Here is an 18,378-nt window from a genome sequence, read left to right as displayed (position 1 = left end):
AAGATTTTATTAGAGGTGCGTGGGAGAGTATTTGTACCTTCAGTGTTAAGAGTTTAGCATCCTATATGCAACCAAATGCCATTGGAATTGCATCATCTGTAATCAGAGCCTTGAAATATCTCTTGTGGTAGTCATACAGTTGTACAACGGGAAGAATTATTGCTGTCCTAATATACTCCTCTAGAAAAAGTATACATTAGTATTGTGTGGTTTAAAATAAAAACACTAATAAATTAACAAACCAACACCACTGCGCATGGTAATGTACATGGGACCTTGGGCAGTGGGAGCAGTTATCTGTAGCTTTTAAACCATTTTATAACCCACCTACCCATAATTGGATATTTGCAAATTCACACTCCACTATCTCCTGTTACTGTTTAGATCGGTGTTTCTCAAACTGTGGGTCGGGATCCACTAGGTGGGTCACGAGCCAATTTCAGGTGGGTCCCCATACATTTCAATATTTTATTTTTAATATATTAGACGATGCTCCCATGGAATGTGACTGCATTTGGGGAAATGTTACACATCTGTACTTTTAACAGGCTCCCCCATACTCTGTGTTGAGTGACAGCCACCCCAAGAGGGCTACTCAGATCTGCACCAGCAAAATTTCTGGCTCAGAACTGAGCAGCCCGGTGTAATGCCAGGCTGCTCCGGAAGGGGATTAAGATATGGCCTAGGTTGTCTAGGCCAGTTCCACTGCCCTCCCCCCACCCTAAAACACCTCCCACTACCTTCCCCAACCCCCTCCCCGACCACCTTCGTTCAGCCAAACTAACCCCCTCCATGACGGGATCCAGCTCAGGGAGGCCGGCACACATCCTCACACTGGCCTGCCCTGCTTGCATGGAGGTGCAAACATGCTTTACAGCACATTTGTGACACTCCTGGGCTGGGCTTAAGGAACTTATGCCAGTCAAGTGCACCATTAGGATTGCACTCTAAATATATGAATTGCATAATAGAGAGGTTTCCTTGTAGCAGAATCCTTTGCTCTCTGCAGAGAGATGTGTGAACCTATATGTTAAGAGGTTCAGTCCTATCCAAGTCCTATATGCTAATAGGTTCAGTCCTATCCAAGTTTCCAACACTAATGCAGCCATGCCAATGGGGTGTGTGCTGCATCCTGCGGTGGGGGGGGGCAGTCATGAAGGCCTCCTCAAGATGAGGGAATGTTTGTTCCCTTATCTCAAGGCTGCATTGTTGTTGCATCAGCACTGGAAGGTTGGCTAGGATTGGGGCCCAAAACGGTTTTCAGCAGTTTTGTATTAGGACACATTGTGTATGGCATAAATTATCATTATATATCATGATATCATGATATATATCAATATATATTATAATTATTATATATTAGTTAGTATTATAGCAAAATTTTAATCCTAAGAACAGAGAGCAACAGGAAAATGCACCATATCTTTTTTCTCCTTTTTTCTTGTCCTATGGCCCATATTATTTTACTCACTCTTCTTTCCTCTTTGGCTAACTAAAGGGTGTGACTCTGCTCACTTGCTTATCCTTGGGTAGAATTTCCAGTTTGCCAATTAAGACATTTACTATTAAAATGTGCCCAGAGTTTCCAGTTGTTGCTTTGGGAGGCTACCTGCTCTCTTTCTGTGCTCACAATCAGACCTGTTAATTTTTTTCTCCATTTTTTAGTTGCTGTGTACTTGATATTTTGTGGTTGAATTTATTTATCCTTAAGTAAGAGCAAATAGATTTGAAGATGTGGTGGTGTGAAAAACTCCTCTCTCATTTATGTACTGCCACCATCCACTCACTTTATTAGTGATTGCACTTGTATCTTGCCCTTCCTTCAGGAAACTCAGAGTGGCGTTGTTGTAGAGGTTGTCACAGAGATATTTCGTTGCCCTGTTTTGTGTAGGAACAGGAAAAGGGGAAGAAGGGTTGATGTAAGGTGTCCAGATAAGACTAAAGACTGTAAATAATTTGAAGGATTGGGGACTTTTCTGGAGAGTAAAGAGAGGTTGGTAAGATAATAAGTTCTAATGTGAATTGATAACAGGTGTTGGTAGGAGGAAAGAAGAGTAAGTTAGGGAGCCATTTTAGAAGGAAGAAGCCAGAGTCATTCAGTTTTAGCTAGCCTTGCAGCTAGGAGGCTTACTATGGATGAGAAGACCAGGTGGATAGAGAGTGCAGTACAAAAAGATAACTTTAGATATTTAGATGTTATTTGTTTTGTTGACTACCTTGGCTTATTATGTTTTAGTGATTGAAAACCCCTCTTATAGTGGTCTTATGTAAAGGCAGAGGGACTATTAAAATATCTTGTGTGTTTGGCTAATAAAAAACTTATTTAAGTTTACAAATCTGGATTAGTGAATTGTGTGGACGTGGAGTTTGAATTGCTTCAATGAGCCAGATATAGGTTTGTATTTGAAGTAATGTGCTTGTAGAAATAGCAAATGGACCACAGGTTTGCACTGAATGGTTAAAGTAGAAGCTGAGTACAGATCTGTAGGCCCAGAGGCAAGTGCAAACATTGTGACAGGCATACATCAGGTTCCAGGTACAGGTGCACCTGTTTAGGTTCACAGATGCAGCTACAGCTGTCACCTTTCTGGCATCTCTTTGGTGACCTGAAGAACTCTGTAGTGGAGGAGGGAGATGCAAACCACATTGTTCTAGTCAAGTAGTTCCCAAACTGTGCACCACAGCAAACAACCAGGGACATGGGGCAAATACATAGGGGCGTGGTGGTCTTTTCTTTCGACTCTCCTGGGCACTGCCATCTTGGATCGTGCACATTTTTGTGAAATCTTGTACAATGACAGTGCCCAGGAGTGCTGGGAAGAAGAAGCTGTCACGGAAAAAGGGTGCAACGACCCTGGTAGGTTTGAAAACTGCTGGTCTAATCCCTCACTGCACTTAATAGACATGTTTTTTAATTAGAGATTCAGATTCAGAACCTTTGTTGACACATAATAACAAACATACATTTGATAACATATTACAGTACCCAGTACCTGCTTAAGTAATATATATAAAGACTCATTCTGATAAGTGTATTGTATGGCTTCCTGAATACATGACTTAAGGAACATAGCAACCTGTTTAGTGCAGAATTTGTCATTTCCTGCTAACAGATGCTGTAATATTGAACTATCCACATGGCCTACATAATTGGGGAGGAGAAGCTTAAGAAATCTTGAGCAGGACTCTTGTTTATTAATACAGTATAGCAATATATGAGGTAAGGAGTCAATATTACCCAACAAGCAGTTGCAACCACGTGCATCCTTACGAATACCTTTATATTTGCCCATGAGAACATTAGAGGGAAGGGCATTACAACACGCTAACATAAATGTCCATGTTTTTTGTGGCATCAAATCACACAGTTAATGGAAGATAACGTGACTGGATAACAAAAAGTAAACACTGCTTAGCATTGGTAAAGGCTTAAAAAAAAGTATTTGTTTACCTTAAGCTTATGTAGAAAATCTCATACTATACACCTCTTCTTCTCTCTCATGCGATTAGCATTTGTATACAAAGTATTGATGGAGCACAGTCCTAACCTTTTGCTTTTAATAATAAGATTTGCTGAACAAGAGTGAACCCTTGCTTTCTTCATTGCATTACCATGCATTCCCCAATAAATACAGCCGACAACAGGTATGGGATTAAATGGGCCACTTTATTAACTTACAACAAGCGCAACAAGGCAAAATAGGAAACAATACCCAAACTAAGTGCAGGGTTCTAAATGGGGGAAACGGCCTAGCCGTCTACGTCCCCCAGTCTCATAGGGCGTCCACCCAACTCCAGGCGTAGCTCAATTGTTATTAAGCCTGCCTTTCACTGTCGCCCAAAGAGGGTAAGCCAGCCAAACTACTCTGCCTTCAGGTCACCCCTGCAAGGCCCCAAAGTTCAGACCAGGGGCTAGCCAGCCTGCCTCCCCGAGCCGGTCAAGCATCCAAAGAGCGGTTCTGGTTCACCCCTGCCCTTGCTGGCTTAGATTGGACGCCGGAGAAGGTCTTCTGTCTACCCACCCCGCACTTCTACCGCCAGTGACCAGGACAGTAATTAATATCTTGCAGACCCAAACGCGCTCCATAGCCAGTCTGAGGTAGACGAAAACAAAACACCTTCATATTGCCAATCAGATGATGCTCAAAAATTCCTCCCCGGTCCTCCGTAGAACGACCAGCTAATCCCAGACTAGCTACAGGGCAGGTGGGCGGGGGTTGCTTCCAGGAACGGAACTGAGCTGGGTCTAGCGCCTGCGTGCTAGATCAGGCTCAGTTGTCCTGCCCCGCAAGGCCAGCCAGCCAATCAGCTGGCAGCAAAGCCCTGCTGCCGGCTGATAGGGGGAGCAGCCTGGCAATCATTGCTAGCGTGCCTATACAGGCACGCTAGCTGCCTTTCCATCAAGATATTTATATGCCACCTTTCCACTTCCTAAGTAGATGTCCAGAAAATTCGCATTCAGTTTTGAAAACTTTTGAGCTTTGACAAGCACAGCAGGCATGGTGGTGGTCGTAATGGAGACCCCCCACCATGCTGGCTTCCCCTCTTCTCCTTTTTCTTCCTCACAAAAGTAGATGGTGGCTTTCTGTGAGGGTGGAGGGGAACAGTTCTGCTTTTAACTTCATTCCTTCTTGAATCTCTTGGGGAGGGGTGTGTGTACATACACTTATTTATATTTTATTTTTCTTTCTACTTATACCCCTTCTTTGGCCTTGACAAGGTTCCCCAAGTCAACTTACAAATCAGTTAAAAATACAGTGAAAGTCAAGGAAACAAAATAAACAGCAATTAACAAACAAAACTAAAAATACAGTACAGGATATTTACTGCTTCTTTTAATATCAGTTTTTTAGGTAGTTGATAACTTTGTGTAAACACACACACACACACACACACACACACACACGCACCACCACCACCAACAACAACAACAACAACAACAACAACAACAACAAAGGTATTGTTCCAGAAAGTGTTATCAGCCACAAGCTTTTAGTCACTGTATATTACATTAAGTGCTGTAGGAAATGATAAACCAAAATGATAATTTGAAGCTACTGCTGAACTCTGTAGCCTTCAAGGTTTTAGTGAAGTTAGTGATGTTTGCTTCTTTATCAATATAGATAATATTGATACCAAAATTATCAACCTAAGTACTCACACTGGGGTAGACCTCCCTAAGAAGGGAGGTTGCTTTGTTCCAGGAAATGATAGGGCAGGTGGGTCTTCTTCCCCCATAACTACCAAGTTTTGAGTGGCATGAATGCCTACCTTCTTTTCTGCCCCATCCTCTCAATCCGATTTGTGATAGATTCAGTAAGTTACATTATAAGATGTAATTTTGCCCTTTAAACGTGTACTCCTTTATTTCTTTTGAGGCATTGGGTTTGATCCAAAGGTTCCCTTCTTCTGAAGGATGACTTTTCTCTCCTGATATCTATTCTTTTTAGTGCCTATAGCACGGAGGACTTTGTGAGCAGGGTTTGGTTTGCATTGAACAGTGGTCTCCAAACTGGAGACTGCTGCATGCCAAAAATCCCTTCCCCAGCGCAAAAGGAGCTTACTGTTCTGCAGGGAGACCTGCTGTCTTCCTCTCTGATTTCCCTAAGGTTTGTGTCTGCCCAGAAAATCTGGGTGCAGAGCATGCTGGCCAATGGAATGTGGAAGTGGCTGGCCAGTGCAAACTTTAGGAGACATCGAAGAAGAAGATAGCAGGCTCTGTTCATGTGGGGGAGATATTTTCACAGGTGCCAGACCCAGCCCACGAACCAGGGTTTGGCACCTGCTTGTGTAGAATTGTGTTAACATGGGCTTGCCTTGCTTAACATGATTGATGAAGCAACCCCATCCTTATGTTCCATCTCCTTCTAGGTTTCTTTCCAAGGTTGTTGCGTAGGTGTAATATTCATTTTCCTTTGGAGGAAAAGCAGATTTTCTCTTTCAAATGAGCTTTGGAGTTCAGTACCCCAAAGGTTCCCCCATTATGTTTAGGGCATACTGTGTGTTTGTCTTTGTGGAAGCTCTGAGAAAGGAACAGCTGTTGGTCTGCCATCTGTGTCACTTGTTCACAAGGCAGAGTGGGGAGGGGGAGATGCATACTTTTTATTACTACTTCACATGTGTAGTCTTGCAGCATAGATGAGGCCCTGTCATGGTACTGGGGGTGTTGTACTGGCCCGTGTCTTCACTCCTGTAGACATGTGCCATGCCCCCTTTAGCATTTGTGAGCCAAGTAAGGCCTTGCGAAAGTTAAGATGCATCCAATATTGGCTTGCATAGTGTTGCAGTATAAGGATATTTAGGCTTGACCCTAATCCCACTGATACGCTCCAGTACAGCAAACAGGATTGGGCTGTATACATGCTATTTGGTCCGAAAGTTACTTTACCTGCTGCTTTTCCTTCAGATGGCAATTAGTATAAAAATACTTTTCTGAAAGGCGTGTTGGGTTTTCTGTGATATCCAGAACTCTTAAATCCTCCATCTGTTGCGATGTGTTTGCCAGAACAGAATCTGTGGTGCTTCTGTTTCTTCACAGGAGACCCTCAGCCTATCAAGCTAATAATGCCAAACAGCCACATGTGGTGACTGACTGAGCAAAGGTCTGAGTTAATTATACAGTTTAACAAATTACCATTAAACGCTTCAGCCGGCTCTACATAAATACTTCTCCATTCCTCAAACAGTAGTTCACCAAGTCTGAATTCCAACAGCTGGATTTTAATCTCTAGTTCTAGTAGTAGCTGATTTAATTTCTCCTTGGCAGGGCTCTGTGAAATTCTATACCTGTTGCAAGAAACACTCTGGCATGTCCCCAGAAACATTTTACACTTTGAGTTTAGCATAGGGTTTGTTTCAGTGAAGACACTTCAACCAATTACTTAGTTACTTTATTAAATGATGTGCTATTTTAAAATATCACCACTTGGGCAGACGTTCCAGTGAAATAAATAAAGCAGGGCCATGAATAGCTCTTGTAAAAAACATTCTCAGTCCCTTGTTAGTGAATAAAAGTCCTAGCCAGTGTTAACCATAAGACCTGCCAATTGCACTTCCTGCCATGTTTTCGCATTAAAAGCTGTATGTCTCAGTTTAAACACAACACTGTGTATTACAAAGATTTGCTTAGCAATTGGGTTGTCAATAAATGTAAGGTTTTATTTAAAATACTGATTGCACTTGACTGTAAGAGCTTTCTCCTTGTTCTCACAAATTAGTAGTTAGTTGCACCTGATAAAATGCTGCAGTTATTGTTGTTCAGTTTACTGCGTAATCTGTAATTAATATTACTGTAGCTAGAGTACTGTATGTGCCAAAACAGTGAATGTAAAATAAGCCTGGTACTCTTTGTTATCTTCTTGCCTTGCATTGATTATTCTGAATAGTGTTTCAGACTAATATGCCAGGGTGAAAACATGCCATGCTGGAATGGGCGCTTGTCTGCCATACAGTTTGAGGTAGAGTAATCTCCTCTTGCTTCCAACATGGCATTTGTCTGACCGCTGTCAATGAAGAGTTTGTGTTTACACTCAAATGTGATGTTTATTGTTTTTATTAACTAGCCTTTTAGAAACCTTCAGTTGCATAGACGACCCTCCTAAATTTACATATAGATAGATCAGATGCCCAAACCGAGAAGGGAAAGGTGGGATATAAATAAATATAAGTCTGATTCTCTCTAAGGTCTCTAATCTGTGTCTGGGCAGCACCACTTCAGTTTCTGGCCCTTCTTTCTGTCAGCAGAACATTTTGTGTGAGGGACGAGCAGGCAGTTACATGAGCCCCCACTTGCCATACAGCCCAGGTTTGATTCTAACTTAATACATGGTTCTAATTCTAATATGTGGTTGGCTTGGTCATGTCGTGAGAATGGATGATGGCCGGATCCCAAAGGATCTCCTCTATGGAGAACTCGTGCAAGGAAAGCGCCCTACAGGTAGACCACAGCTGCGATACAAGGACATCTGCAAGAGGGATCTGAAGGCCTTAGGGATGGACCTCAACAAGTGGGAAACCCTGGCCTCTGAGCATTCCGCTTGGAGGCAGGCTGTGCAGCATGGCCTTTCCCAGTTTGAAGAGACACTTTGCCAACAGTCTGAGGCTAAGAGGCAAAGAAGGAAGGCCCATAGCCAGGGAGACAGACCAGGGACAGACTGCACTTGCTCCCGGTGTGGAAGGGATTGTCACTCCCGGATTGGCCTTTTCAGCCACACTAGACGCTGTGCCAGAACCACCTTTCAGAGCGCGATACCATAGTCTTTCGAGACTGAAGGTTGCCAATACAATGTGGTTGGGAAGAAGTGACTACGTTGTCTGTGTACTTGCTGGACATGAAACTTAGCCTTCGCGTGGCAGAATGTATGGTATCTTCATGATAAGCAACCAAAGCTTGCCATGTGAAAAAAATCTAGAGGAGTTTGCTCATTTCTTTTATGCATTCTAAAGTTCTGTCACATAGATGAAGTAGTTGATTTTGTATTATTGCATGGTGGTAATTAGACTTATCTCTCTATGCATTGCTATTGGTCAGGCACATGTGCATGAATCCTGCAAAAAACACATAATATTAGCTGTACAAATATGAATGAATATGAATAAGATTTATGGTACAAATGCTGTTACTGTGTGCCAGGTGTGGCTCTCCTTATCTCTCCATGCATCCCTGCATAATTGCAAGATGTAAACATAAAGTTACAGTATTCAACAGGTGTTGGCACCCTAGAAAACTCCTATAGCTTTCCTATAAAACTCCTAGAAACACCTCCTATAGGTGTTTGTTTCCGGTGAATGAGATAGGATTACAGCCCATTGAATGTAATGGGCTTGCTTCTGAGTAAAATAAATAATGCCGTTTCAAACATTTGTCTAGCAGACAAATAGGGCCCTCAGGCTATTCGTTAGATTTGTTTTTATATGGGCAAGTAGCAAGGTCAGCAAGTGGTTATCAAAGGGGTTTTTTTTGTTACTGTGTTCACCCTGGTATTTACTTCTTGACTGCACAAATCCATAGCTGAATTGAACCAGAAGATACTTGTTTTGAATGAGTGTGTATGAGTAGAACACAACTTGGCAGTTAATGAAGTGCCTAAAATTTCTAGGTGTTCTTCAAACAATAAAAAAAAACAACACAGTTTGGTTACACAATCATGGAAGCTTGTGATGTAAGCATCGTATTTAATGCCACTGAAATGCATGGAATAAGCCTCATTGTTTTGTGTATTTGTGGTTGTCTGCTGACAGAGAGACAGATTACACTGTTGTTTGTAAGCAGTGCTTGTCTGAAGTTTTAGTTGCATCTACTAAACTTCCTATCCACATGAACCGGTTTGGGGAGGTGACATGTGGTGAGAAAGTTGGCATAAAGAACTGGCCTTGAGCCCAGAACTGCTATGTACATAGGATAGAGAATGGATAGTTTCAGAAGAATTTGATTATTGGTTCTCCTGGAGTGGTTGGCAACCTTTTTCCACTTGCATGCCCCTTGGCAGCTCATTTCCATAAGCTGAACCTCTCATATTAGCTGAATGTTTGTAATTAATATTAATATAAGCCCTCATCTCCTCTATATGAAAACCCATACTTCATGTATTCATCACAGTATTTTCTCTTTTCATCTGTTTGAAGAACAGAAGACTCTGCCTTTGCACTGTTTTGCACCAGAAGTGCGCTGAGAAATTCTTGGTGATTGATCACTTTTGATATTATGTTTCAGCTTTTTTACTGTGCTGGTTTTCAACCACTGATTCATACATGAATTGATAACCAAAAACTAGCTATTGGTGGGACTTTCACAGCCAACTAGCTACCTGCCTTGCTGGCCCTGCAAGGCATTCTGGAGCACTGCCTGCCTTTTTCTGCCATTATTCAATTCTTTTTCAAGTACCCCTAAAGGTCCTGTTGAGTGCCACCAGCTGTGCATGTACCCCAGAACATACCACTGTTCTGCTGGTATGTTGTTTACAGTGCACTTACTCTGATAGTGTTTACAAAAAGGTGGTGAAGACCAGAATTTAAAAAGTTGTTTAAACCCCCCCCCCCATTTATCCAGGGGTCAATTCCATGATTTTTTTTTTTGCTCAAAACCTGCCCTCGACTTATCTGTGAGTTCAACATATGTGTGAGTATCTGCAGTATTTATGAGGGGCTGTCCTACAGTTATTTCTTGCATTAACCTTTAATGAAGTATTCATTAATAATGTATTCATTACAGAAATCTTACATGTTTCCTTGCTTTACCTTGGCAATAAACCTCTGTTCTTGTCATGTGAAACTGGTAATGAGATATTACCTGGCAAAGGGGTGGTTGCTATCTAGTTAGAAAAAAGACTTACCAGTGCTGCACAGCTGTTGAATAAAGTTTTGAATCTTGATATTTTCTGTTGAAATCCAGCACTCTGGCTAGTGGCTCCCTAACTGAGGAATCGTTTAAAATTCCTCAAAGGGTTTAGCATTGTGATAATCTCCTGTGTGTTTGTCTTGGGAATTATTTATTCTCTATGAACTGCGTGCAAAGATGATGATTAAATTAGAGAAGGGCGACGATCAATTATGAAACTAGTCAAGCAACTGTTTTAACGCTCAGCACTTAAAAACAATGCAACTGTACATTTTGTAAAGTTGTCACCCCTCATGAATTTTACAAAACTGTTTCCCTTTCAAACTGTTGATGTGTTCCTGCAAGGAAATGCCATTTTTTCTTTTATGTATTTCTCACATTGCAATTTTATTCAGGTTTACTCTGAAGTAGGTACCACTGTGTTCAGTGGGGGTTGCACCCTAGTGTGTTTAGAATTGCACTGTTCTTTCCTCTAAAATTATACACAAAAGCAACTTAGAAGACTGAAAGCAATCAAAACAATGTTCAGTTGCTAAGAATCTTAGCTCTTACAATTAGAAAGCCAATAAATCACAAAGTGTAATAAGGAGTACCAGAATCATAGCAACTTAATGTAGGTTTCTCATTACCCTATGAATATACCTTATAAAAAAGGACACAGGTTATAGCTGCTAACAGAGCAAAGCTTTACCCAGTTTACCCAGAAGTAAGTTCCATTGTGTTCAATGGAATTCACTACCAAATCAGTGTGCACAGTTTCAGCCTAAATGCTTACAGACTTAGGGTCTAATCCTATACTTGCCTAGCACAGCGCAGAACAACAGTGCCAAAAGAGCTGCCAATGTGTCCTGCGGGACCAGAGCAGCAGCCAGAGCTCTCCTCAGGATAAGGGAACATTGGTTCCCTTACCCCATGTAGAACTCCTGAGTAGGCCCATTCGGGCCGCTGAAATGCACCAGCTGCTTAGCTGGCGCGGAACCAAGGAGACCCATGTCAGGCACCAGGGCTCAGAAGGGGGGATAAGATTCAGCAGCAGCCTCTGCCGCCATCCCCTCCTTCCTCCCAGTCCTGAACCATCCTCCAGTCTGCTCTCCCCCACTCAGTTTCAGCCCATTCTCTCCTCATCCCAAAATGCCTCCCCACTGAGCATCAGGGACATTACCGCCACACACTCCTCTTTGGTGTCCCAACGGTGTGGATACCCAGCTCCAACTGGCGTAGCCCTCTCTGCCAGTGCTGCACATTGCCCACTAGCAGCAAAGTGCCTCATTGCCCACTGCTGTCAGTGCCCCGGGTTGGATCAGGCTGGCAGTCAAGATAAGTGAACAGTTGCAATGCTAAAAAAGTTCTTTAAAGTTATACGACTGACAGTTTGAGCTTGGTCACTTTTATTACATATAGAATGAACAATCAACATTATTTAAATGTCATTCAGCTTTAAAGTGTGGCATGATGAATGCATTTGGCACATTTGTTATGTTCCTCAGTGCATGCTGTGATATCTACTAACCTATTTGCAGTGTGTACCATAGCATAAAGAATAATTGTGTGAAATGTCTGTAGCTCTGTACCTGGAAAGTTGGGAGTATTTCACCTTTACACATTCTTTATTAGCATGACAGCTTAAAATGCACTAGCATTACTTGTGCAGAGTTATGTTAGAACAAAACCGAGGGACTGGGCTTCCTTGCAGTGATGTGCTCTGCATGTGTGTGTGTTTGTCCCTGTCCATTATGTCACTTTGATTCTTGTCCGAGGATTGACACTTAAAGAACCAAATCCTTGTCATTTCAGTACATTGCTTGCCAGAACTAAGCAGACAAGTGGGTCATGGGACAGTGTGCGCGCACAAAGCAAACCACATCATTAAGGGCTAATTTTAGTCTTCCAAATCCAGAAATAGGTATACAATGGCAGTTCAAATTATTTGTTCAAAACTATGCCAGTAAACACAACTTTCCTCTGGTATTGCTGCTCCAACTTTCAATATATTTTTTTAAAATAAAAGTTCAGAAGCAGGTTTGCCATTAACTTGGAGAGGGGGAAAAATGTATCTGAAAATCTTGTATTGAGTTCCTTTTTATTCACTTTGTGCATACCAGTTTTTATTGCTCTTGGAGGTACGTACTTAAGAGCACAATCCAGTTGCAAGCTGGTTCAAATCCTTGCGGCCTGAAGGTGTCGCAAAAGTGCTGTACCACACTTTTCACACCACCTCAAGAGTCAGAAGGCTGAATCTGGTGGCACTGTGCTGGCAGAATGGTGGTTTATGCTAGCTGAGTCAAGCCGGCTCAGGGGTCTGGGGAGGCTGGGGCCGATAGGCGTGGAGCCAGGATCCAGCACTTACGCCAGATCCTAACCCCCCTCCCGGTGGCCTGACCTTACACTGGGCTGCTTGGTTCTGCACCACTTCTTTAGGTGGCACAAATCCAAGTCGCTTCATAGGGGCAGCTTCCTTGTTACATGGGGTAAGGGGATTGCATTCTCCTTACTCTGAGTTGCGCTGCAACCCAGTTTAGCCCTGTTCTGGATGCAGCACAGGCTAGCTGGCCGGCCGGCCTGCCTGCTCCAGGGCATGTTAGGATTTAACTATAAGTGCAGCAATAATGATCAAAGAAATCAAAACTTGGGAAATGTTTATCACCTGTCTTTAATACAAAACACCTTTGGTTGGATCCAAAGATGATGTTCTGTGTGCTGTAAGAAGGGCAAGCTCAATAAGCTTGTGCAAGGGATAGCTTATTTGATCATGTTTTAAATTATTAAACATCAAAAAGAAGTAGCATTTGCTTTGAGAGACTAGCGTTTGTTGGAGCTTTTCTTAAACTTTCTGTTGCTACTGGCATGCAATGATTTGCGCATAGTGAAGTAAAGGCCTTGGGAAGAAACCCCAAAGATATCCAGGGGAAAAAATCAAGTGACAGTTTTCAATTTTTTTTCAGTGGTAAAATTGAATATTTTGGGGAACATGAAAAATAATTCTGAAGAAGCATTTTTTTTTCCTTTTGGAATGAGTGGTATGATTTGAAAGATTTTACTCACTTGAAATGCTAGGAACTACGTGGAATGAAGAGTTGGATGTAAGATTATCTATGGTAACAGCAAATGTTGCAGACAAAATACAGCATTTGGTCCCAGATGTTTTTCTGCACCTAGAGGGTGCTGCTATCTCCCTGAGAGGAGCATACTGGCCTTCATTGCTTGTGGATTGTGGCTTGCCTTCTTCTGGTGACCTTTGTTCTACTTTGGTGAAGAGTTGAGTTCTCCTGCATCAGCAGTCTTTTGACTGGCCCTAGCCAACCTTCTTGCCTCTCTTTTCTGATGTCCATGACACAGACACTTTGCTACAAACTGGGAAACGAACATCTTGTTGCTTTGCAGCTTCTAGATGATTTTCAGGGGCAGTCCCACACAGAGAGCATCACAGTAGTCTACATGAAATGTCACTGAGCATGGAACACTGGGTCCATATTGGGCCAACCCACAGGTTCGGGACCTGTGGATGATCAAATCCACGGGTCCCCAAATCCACAGGTAACACAGGTCCACTGTTACTCGGTCTGCCTTTCATAGGTCCCTCTGAGCTGGTCTTCCACTACTTCCCCCCCCCCCATTAATGAAGAAAAAAAGTTTAATTAAAACAACACACAGGAGAGAGAGAGAGAGAGAGAGGAAAATGCATAGCATTAATAAGACACAGAAAATGTCAAACTAATTAACAGTAACAATAAATTAATAATAAATCAATTAATATTAATATAATTAATTAATATTAATTACTATTAATAAACAGTACACAATCTATGTTATAAAACATAAGTCATAAAAAGAGGTACACTATGCATATAGGTATATCTAAAAATGGGTTCCAAATATCCAAAAATAAGTCCATGCCTAGTTCTTGTCTCTAAACCAGTGTTCTCACACTTTTAGCACTGGGACCCACTTTTTAGAATAAGAATCTGTCAGAACCCACCCGAGATCATGTCATGACCAAAAGTGATATCATCAAGCGAGCAAATTTTTAACAATTCTAGGCTGTAATCCTATTCACGCTTACCCAGGGGTAAGTCCCATTGACTGTCATTGTTAAAAGCATATACATAGTAACCTGTTCAGAGTACAGATCTGAAAGATTTCCCCAAATGGTCACATACCATGGCAGCATCAAGTCTAATATATTAAAGATAAAATATTGAAATGCATGGGGACCCACCTAGTCGCATTCCCTTACTTTCAAGAGGCCTCTGTGACTGTCCACCCACCGCAAGATCATGCCCTGTTGGCATGACTGCTTTGGGGCTGGAAAGCTGAATAGGATTGGACCCTCAGTCCACTGAGTAATAGTAGGAGGGCACTTATCTTTCCTGTGTTTTAATGCAAGTCTTTTAGCTACAGTAAGGGCACTAAAAATCCTTTTTCTCACAGTTAACTTGAAACAGATAAGTGGTTCAGAAGAGCGTAAGCACTGGCAAGTATCAATGATTGTTGCAATACAAAATTTAACACAATTTCTTCCTTAAAAAATTGCATCGTGGAACAAAACCACATTATAATATGAAAGTGGTCTTCCACTACTTAACTGCCCTCAGATTCTATTTCACACTTCCTAGTCTACCTGCATTGCCGTTTGAATTTTGTGTTTGCTTTGTATGTGAAATAGATTTCCATTCCAAGATGTTTAGTAGTTAGATGTTTTTTTAAACCTTCTCTAATGTCATTGGTTTTGGGACAAGTGCAGATGCTTCTGCAGCATCAGTTTAGACCCTGCAGTTTAGACCCTAGACACCAGTTTAGACTCAGTAGAGAAGGGTAAACTGAACTTCAGGCTATTTGGTAGCTTGGCAACCTATTGCTTCTGCTAGTCAGTTCTTGAAGTTAGAGGCATTCTAATTGGTATGAGGTTAGGGGTGTATTTTGTCTTTTAGCTGGAGATGTTACAAATGCCCCGAATCCTAATGCTCAGCTGATCTTAGTGAGATTTTCTCTGTGTTTTTCAGGAAGGGGAAATGGGGATGGGCATTCTGTTAGGTGCCAGTGTACAGAGGACTAAATCCAGCCTACAATGGTCGTGATTTTTCTTTTGGTTCTTTTCCTGTATCGGCTGACAAAGGAAGAGAAAGACAAATGGTGCACTTGTGGGTGTATAGAATACAAAATTATTTCTACAAAGTATAATCTGCAAATGTATCTGTTTCCTGGATATGTATTCTAGTTACAGATTTATGTTTTGTGTTTACAGTACTGGAGTTTACTTGGCTAAGTCTATGATTTGCAAGTTAGATCTCAGAACTTTGTTCTGTGTAGAAACAATTTCACTTCTGTGTATTCTTCACAGCATCTGGAACACTGGTGCTAATAATGTACTGAAACTTGAAATAGAAATAAAAGTGATGCTTTAGAGGTGAGAACCCTGTGTGACCATCTCAATATATATTCTGAAGTATACAGAAATGAATATTTTGAAGCTGGTATTCAAGAAATGTGATAGGGCATGTTAGAAATTTATGCAAAAGTGTCTTATTCATTTCAGTTGATCTCTAACATAGTATGATTTCATTTAATGCACATTTCATTTTATTTGTGTTCCTTTGTCAGTGACAGGAGGGTATAATATCTTACCACGTTTGTGCAAATCTGTTTAGCTACTCTTGTATACCAATATTGGCAACCTTCAGTCTCGAAAGACTATGGTATCGCGCTCTGAAAGGTGGTTCTGGCACAGCGTCTAGTGTGGCTGAAAAGGCCAATCCGGGAGTGACAATCCCTTCCACACCGGGAGCAAGTGCAGTCTGTCCCTGGTCTGTCTCCCTGGCTATGGGCCTTCCTTCTTTGCCTCTTAGCCTCAGACTGTTGGCAAAGTGTCTCTTCAAACTGGGAAAGGCCATGCTGCACAGCCTGCCTCCAAGCGGGCCGCTCAGAGGCCAGGGTCTTGTATAATGGGCGGTTAAAGGAATGTTTGCCTTTAAGCTCAAGTTCTGAATTAGCATTATGGGCTCAAGTTTCATCCTACTATTTCCAGGTAAATCTGTTGTAACTGCGGTGCTTCATTTTATTTTTGGGAAGCATATTTGCCACTTCTGGCCCTGTTTTGTCCTCCATCCTATTCTCTTTCCTTAGGTAACAAGTTGTGTATGATGTTGTGCAAATTCATCATTCTGCTCCAGTTTCACCACGTTTTACATGTTCGTGTATACCACATGTTCAAACTGATAGTTTAATCTCATTCATGTATTTAAAAATAAAAAATCTGAATGCTTTTCATCTTTGAATATGCTTGCTTGGCAACACTGAGATATTTAAAATCCAGAAGAAAGCATATTAAAATGTTACTTTGGGTTTGCACTATCCACTGAGAATTTTTGCTTTTTTTCCTTTCAACAATGGATCTAACTCCCCTTATCACAGATTACTTTTAAGTTCTTGTAAGTTTCAAAATTTACAATGTATTTAAAGAAGACATCTCTGAAGCCTTGTTGGGCACATGGAACTCATCATGCTGCTTTAGTTTCTGATCTTACTCAGAAACTTTAACATGCAATTTCCAAATAGTCTGATTTTAACCTAAATTACTTCTTGTCTTAAATGAGGGTTACAATCCAGAGTTGGTGCATAAAGCTGAAATTGTGTATACAGGATAACCCTCATTATCCGCAAGGGATCTATTCCCAGAAGCCCTGCGGATACCGAAATCCACAGAGGTTGGAATCAGTGGATTTTGTGGGAGGGGCGGGCAAGCCCTCTGAACCCAGCCAGCTCCCCTCCCAGGCCTAAATCATCCTCCAGCCCACCCTTCTTCACCCAATTTCGCTGCCTCCCCCACCCCGAAATGCCTTCCTGCCACTTGGTGAGATACTTAACTGCTCACTACTGCTGCTGCTTGTCCCACCAGTGCAGAGGGCTAGCACCAGCCTCTCCACTTGTGCCACTCTCCTCCTGGCCTTGCAGCATGTTTGTGACGGCTGTTGCCTGAACAGCATGTGAGTTGGTGGATCAGGCTGCCCAAAAACCATCCAATCTTTGCAATGTGACTTGTGAGGACACCTCTTATATCTGAAAAAAAATGCATAGAACCTATAGTGCTAAGGTGTATTCTTTCCCACCCCATAACTAAATCTGCATTTGCATTGTTCTGAACTGGCTGCTTGTAAAGCATCCCTGAAGGCAGTCTTCAGAGACACATCTTGCAGAGTTTTATGTAAACAGAAGAAGGGGTTTGTCTAAAGATACTTGAGTGTTACCATCTTGTTGCCCTGTGAGGTTGGAGCTGTCTTGCAAATTTTGAAGATGCAATTGGGTTATGAAAAATCTACATTAGAAAGTATTTCTAAGCATGTAGTCTTAAAAAAAGCTATGATGGAAAACACTGTTTTGCTGTGTCACAAGGAAGATTCTGATTGAAAATAAACCCCCAAGTGTTCAGAAATTAAGACATGTAAAGGAGTTTTGTAAGCCTGAGAGGTACAAGTCTTTGTGATAACCCAGTCCTATCAGGCGTACCACTAGTACTACAGCCCCACCACTGGCACTGGGTATCATAAAAGTGCTGTAAGGCACTTTCCTGCCTCGGGAGACAACTGGCGCTGTGTGCCAGAAAGACTCAGGACTGGAACACCAATCCATATATATTAGACTTGATGCTGGGTATATATATTAGACTGCATTTGGGGAAATGTTACAGACCTGAACTTTTAACAAGCTACTATGTATATTCTTTTAACAATGATAGTAAATGAGACTTCCTCCTGGGTAAGTGTGGGTAGGACTACAGCCTAGGATTGTTAAAACTTTTCCTGCTTGATGTCATCACTTGGACCCTGACAGATTCTCATTCTAAAAAGTGGGTCCCGGTGCTAAATGTGTGAGAACCACTGAACTAAGACACATTTATCTCCCTATATTTACACATGCTTCAAAAATGCAGGAGCTCAGCTCCTTGCAAACCCCAGGAGCTGAGCTCTTTGCAGGGCAATTAGCAGCTATCCTGCAAACTCCAGGAGTTCAGTTGTTTGGAGGATAATTAGCAGCTATCTGATTTTTAA

The 18,378-nt window shown here is 41.8% G+C and overlaps 1 protein-coding gene across 4 annotated transcripts in view; it reads left to right on the top strand.

Annotated features, from left to right (window-relative positions):
* The window catches only part of ATXN7 (ataxin 7), a 136,196-nt gene that overhangs the window by 81,688 nt on the left and 36,130 nt on the right, over positions 1 to 18,378 (top strand). The window lies entirely within an intron of this gene.

This window comes from Tiliqua scincoides, chromosome 2 (assembly GCF_035046505.1).
Source record: "Tiliqua scincoides isolate rTilSci1 chromosome 2, rTilSci1.hap2, whole genome shotgun sequence".
Lineage (NCBI taxonomy): Eukaryota > Metazoa > Chordata > Lepidosauria > Squamata > Scincidae > Tiliqua > Tiliqua scincoides.
Note: the sequence above shows the minus strand (reverse complement) of the source record. Positions and strands in the feature narration are given on the sequence as shown.